Below are 5,601 nucleotides of genomic sequence, written 5' to 3' on the forward strand. Positions count from 1 at the left end.
CTCTAACTGCTCACCTGCCTGCCTTATAGCCCCTAACCACTTGCCTGCCTGCCTGATCACCCCTAACCACTTGCCTGCCTGATTGCCCCTAACCCCTCTGCTTGCCTGCCTGATTGCCTCTAACCACTCACCTGCCAGCCTGGTTGCCCCTAACCACTCTACCTGCCTGCCTGATCACCCCTAACTGCTTGCCTGCTTGCCTGATCGCCCCTCACTACCTCTGCCTCAACCCTGCCACAGCGGCTTCATTGGGAAGGACATCCAGAATGACATCTGAAAAGTTGTCCAGCTGTCCAGTCTAATTAGCATATTATGCTTTTATTATTATAGGTAGCCAAGACATGGGAGCAACCTAAGTGTCCACGTGGTTAAATGGATAAGGGGTGTGATATATATAATGGGATATTATCCAGCCATATAAAAGGAAATCCTGCCATTTGCAACAACATGGATAAATCTTAAGGGCATTATGCTAAGTGAATTATGTTAGACAAAGAAAGGTCAATACTATATGATGTCACTTTTATGTATAATCTAAAACAAACTAACAAACAAAAAATTCATAGATACAGTGAACAGATTGCTTGGAGTAGGTGGGTGAGTGAAATGGGTGAAAGTGGTCAAATGGTACAAACTACCAGTTACAGTATAAGAAAAATAATTCCTGGGCATGTAATGTACAGCCACAGTGATTATATTTTATCTTTTAAAATATTTTTATTGATTTCAGAGAGGGAGAGGGAGAAATAGAAACATTGATGGTGACAGAATCATTAACCAGCTATTTCCTACTGGGCATTGGGCCCACAACTTGGGCATGTGCCCCAACTAGGATTCAAACTGTGACCTCCTGGTTCATAAGTTGGTGCCCAACTACTGAGCCATGCCAGAAGGGCAATGGTGACTACATTTTTATTTTATTTTATTTTAAATTTAATAAATCTTTATTGTTCAGATTATTACAATTGTTTCTCATTTTCCCCCCTCATAGCACCCCTCCACCTGCTTCCCACTCTACTTTCTGCCCTAACCTCCCCCGCCCTCATTGTCCTCATCCATAGATGTACAATTTTTGTCCAGTCTCTTTCCGTACCCTCACACCCCTTTATCCCTGAGAATTATCAATATACTCCCATTCTATGCCCATGATTCTATTATATTCACTAGCTTATTCTGTTCCTTAGATTTTTAATTCACTTGATTTTTAGATTCACTTGATAGATATGTATTTGTTGTTCATAATTTTTATCTTAGTTTTTTCTTCTTCTTCTTCTTAAAGAATACCTTTCAGCATTTCATATAATACTGGTTTGGTGGTGATGAATTCTTTTAGCTTTTTCTTATCTGTAAAGCTCTTTATCTGCCCTTCAATTCTGATTGATAACTTTGCTGGGTAGAGTAATCTTGGTTGTAGGTTCTTGCTATTCATCACTTTATTTCTTGCCACTCCCTTCTGACCTGCATAGTTTCTGTTGAGAAATCAGCTGACAATCATATGGGTGCTCCCTTGTAGGTAATCAACTGTTTTTCTTTTGCTGCTTTTAATATTCCCTGTATTTTGTCCTTGGCATTTTAATTATGTTGTTTCTTGGTGTGGTCCACTTTGGATTCCTTTTGTTTGGGGTTCTGTTAGCTTCCTGGACTTGTAAGTCTATTTCTTTCACCAGGTGGGGGAAGTTTTCAGTCATTATTTCTTCAAATAGGTTTTCAGTATCTTGCTCTCTCTCTTCTTCTGGCACCTCCATAATTCAGATGTTGGTACACTTGAAGTTGTCCCAGAGGCTTCTTACACTATCTTCAACTTTTGGATTTTTTTTTCTTTTCTGGTTGAGTGCTCTTTGCTTCTTTGTATTTCAAATCTTTGACTTGATTCTTGCATACCTCTAGTCTGCTGTTGGGTTTCTGTATATTTTTTATTTCAGTCAGTGTATGTTTAATTTCTAGGTGGTACTTTTTCATATCCTCGAGGGTCTCACTACATTTATCAGCCTTTTCTAAGAAATTCTTGAAAAACCTTTTAACTGTGGTTTTGAACTCTATATCCAGTTGTTTGTTCTCCTCCATTTTTTTCGTATATGATCTATTTATTTGTCTCCTCATTTTCACTGAGTTAGTAGGGTGGCTTTGTGTGCTTGGTGTCCTATATGATCCAATGGGTCAGCCTGTCTGTTACCTGAGGTGGACACTCTTGGTGCACCCCTTTGTGGACTGTGTGTACAGACTTGTTTTGCTAAGTCTTGATTGTTGTTGGTGTCACTGGGAGGAATTGACCTCCAGGCCAATTGCTGTGAGGACCCACTATGTCTATAATGGAAGAATTGCTGTGCTGGAGTCACGCTTATGGGGCAGGACTTATTTCAGTGGGGCTTTGGTGTTCACTGAGTCTGCCTCTTACATGTGTCACTTATGAGAGTAGTTGAAATCTGGTGTCGTCTCACACAGACCACTAGATACACTAGTTTCTGGATCTCCAATGCAGTGTAGGTCAGCTACTGTCTGAGGCCACCCAGTAGGAGCTACAGCAAGAACTAGTTTTCTCCTCTTTGCTTGGGATTTGGAGGTTTTGGAGGATTTGGAGCTTTCTGACCAGAGATGCAGTTTGTTTGGTTAAGCTGCAATAGGGCAGGCCATTTATATACCAAAGCTGCTGCGCAGAGCTTGGGTGTGTTTGTAGATTATGAGTTTCCAAGTCCCTGCATCCCACACTCCAATGCAGTAAACAATGATTGCTGGGCGCACCTCTGCAAGAAAGTCACCCTCACTTTCTGACCCGATGGCCGACAGTTCAGCTTCTCCCCGTAGGAGTCTAGGTCCTCCGCATCTCCACAGAAACTAGATTTCAGAGTAATCGGGAGGTTGTCTCCTTTCGGGTTGAAAAAAAGCAACACATCCAATCACCCGCCACCAGCCCACTTCACGTGCCTCTGTACCTCAGCTTTTCAGCACTTGTGCATGTCTCAGTGCTCTTTTCTCTTTCCTTCTAGTTGTAGAACCTCCACTTAGTCAGCTTTCCCATGGTTCTGGTTGATAGACGTTTTGTCTTTTATTTGTAGTTTTCAAATTGTTGTGTGAGGCAGCAGTTTAGGGTTTGCCTATGCCACCATCTTATTTTCTCCTCCCAATGGTGACTACATTTTAAAAAGAAAAGAGAAAAACAGACCCCCCCCACACACACACAATATTTAAATATAGCAGAAAGCTTTTATTTCCTATAGGTTTTTAATATTTTTTTATTGTATAAGAATACCAGTTCATTGTAGAAAAATTTAAACATACTATATTTATAAAAATAATTAAGCAAAAACTCCCCCCAGTACTGAAACCTCCTTTAAATATAACAGTGGTTAGATGCCTTGCAACTCGTCTAGTGCCTGGGAGCCAATGAGATTATGGATCACTGCTCACCATGCTTCCAGCAGTCAGATCCTGGGTCCTGTCCACTGTGGAACAAGCCTTTATAAATTCAGTGACACCCCCACTAGGAAGAAGCCCATTTGGGAGGCCTCTGGAGGTGAGTCCACATTCCAGCTCATGATCCCACATCCACCTGGCAGGGACACTCAGAGGCAAGTCCTGATACACCGGCTCCCTGCTGCCCACTAGCCAGCATATGAGATCAGGTTATGCATGAGCTTGAGCATGGGCTTCCTGCCCTAGCCCCTGGGCCTCCACACATCCAGGTGCCAGGCACCCATCTCTCTTTGCCACCCTGGTGGCCCTCCTCTGAGAATGGCAATGGGATCAGCGGGGTCAGGTTCACAGCACCTCCCACCCTCTGGCACTGCCCTGTGGCTCAGCTCCTAAGAGCCTCTGCTGCTCTGGGCCCTAGGTCCACACCCAGAGCCTGTACTGGGTCCGCTTGAGACCTACCTCTCAGATTGGAAACAGCAGAGAAAGAAGGCTCCTGTTAATAGAGGAATCTCTCCTGTTCTCTTGCACTGCTTTGCTGACAAGTTTCTTACAGGTGGGAGGTGTGGTCTCTCCACTCAGCCTCTCATACAAATGCCCAGGGTAAGGCACAGCCCCTCAGAAGGAAAGTGAAAGTCAGTCATCAGTTCTGACCGTAGACCCTGGTTGTACCCCTTTGCTTGCTTTTAGAAGTTTGTTAAGGTTAGCCCAGGACCTCAGTTCCCTCCTTGGTTTATTCATTGCTAGGGGTTAAGTAAAATCATCTAGTAAAACCACTAATGCAAAGCAGGTGCTCAGGAAACATTCGTGAATGGGTGAGACAACTTTCTCCCAGCACTACCCTGGGAGGACTGTTTTGTAGAAACATGGCGTAACATATGGTTGTATATTCTTCTGCAATCTCATCAAAGATGTGGAAGCTTATTCAGGTGATTGTGCCTTTTTATAAAATCCTGCATCAAGTGATAACTCTTCAAAGGCACTGTAACAGTCAGCTAAAGTAAAACAGCTCAGTGAGACATAGATTGTCTCTTGGAGCAGAAGGTGTGTTGTTTATTCTGCGCACATTATGTCTTCTTTTTCACAGCAAAGTTATTTGTATACAGGTCTGTAACAGAACTGCTGGCTTTCATTTTCATAGCTTACCCCTGATGTGCCTGAAGCTTCCCATCCAGGGAAAGGGCAGACAGACGCCTGAGACCTGCAGGCTGAGGGACCTGCATGCTGAGGGACTATTGCACTACACACGGCAAATACTGAGTAGAGGTGGGTGACAAAACCAGCCATGCCCTCACAATCCTTTCATCTTCCCATACCACACACAGTATCAGTGTTTCCTCAGTCCCAGTCACTCCCAAGGTGAAGTGGCTTAGAAAGTGCACCAGCGACAGACAGCAAATACACATCACAGCAGTTCATGTCTAGGGAGACCAGGCTCCTGCTGGCTGCAAGTAGGTCAGTGTGGACTTCTTGGTGGCTGTCCCCAAAACAGCACAGCGCTCCCACTGAACCTCACAGGTCAATTGGTTTCTGTATCACTGAGCATAGGGATCACATTTCCAGCAAGTAGTACAAGTGGCTGCAGAAACCTTAGCCGCCTCTTTCCTAATACCTGCAGTAAAATAGAAAGTCGCCTGTATACTCATGAAATTGTCTTAAATTATATCATTGTGAACGGGCCTGTCTACCTCTGGCCGCTCGTAGCAATTTAGCTATTTCAGGGAAAGGCATGACTGTATATTTTAACAAGTACGTGATCACAGATCATGAATGCAAACTACGATAAGAGCAAAACCACGCGTGGGAAACGGGACTGGTTTCTCAGGGGCTCCAATTAACTGCTCTCCCAGCTGCTGTGCTGGTTCTGGGGACTCACAAGTTTTGGATTTGAACTCCCCCAGGTGAGGGCCTGAGACCTGCTTCCCACAGTTCCTCAGTCTCTTTTTCACCTGATCGTCACTAATTGTGACATGTGTGCAGAGGGAGAGGAGCGCCGCTGATCCCATGTGCCTGGAGGAAAGCAGCTCGGCCAGCGTGAGCGCAGCACTTGGCCCAAAGTGAAGATGGGAGGGCACTTCTTAGAGCCAGTACTGAGCCTGCCAGTGTGACAGACCCTCCCGAATGGCAATTTCAGGTCCTAGAAAAACACTGACACGTGGAACGCAAATATACAAGGAGTTGTGAACACGGAAC

Source organism: Pipistrellus kuhlii, unplaced genomic scaffold (assembly GCF_014108245.1).
Source record: "Pipistrellus kuhlii isolate mPipKuh1 unplaced genomic scaffold, mPipKuh1.p scaffold_m20_p_2, whole genome shotgun sequence".
Classification (NCBI taxonomy): domain Eukaryota; kingdom Metazoa; phylum Chordata; class Mammalia; order Chiroptera; family Vespertilionidae; genus Pipistrellus; species Pipistrellus kuhlii.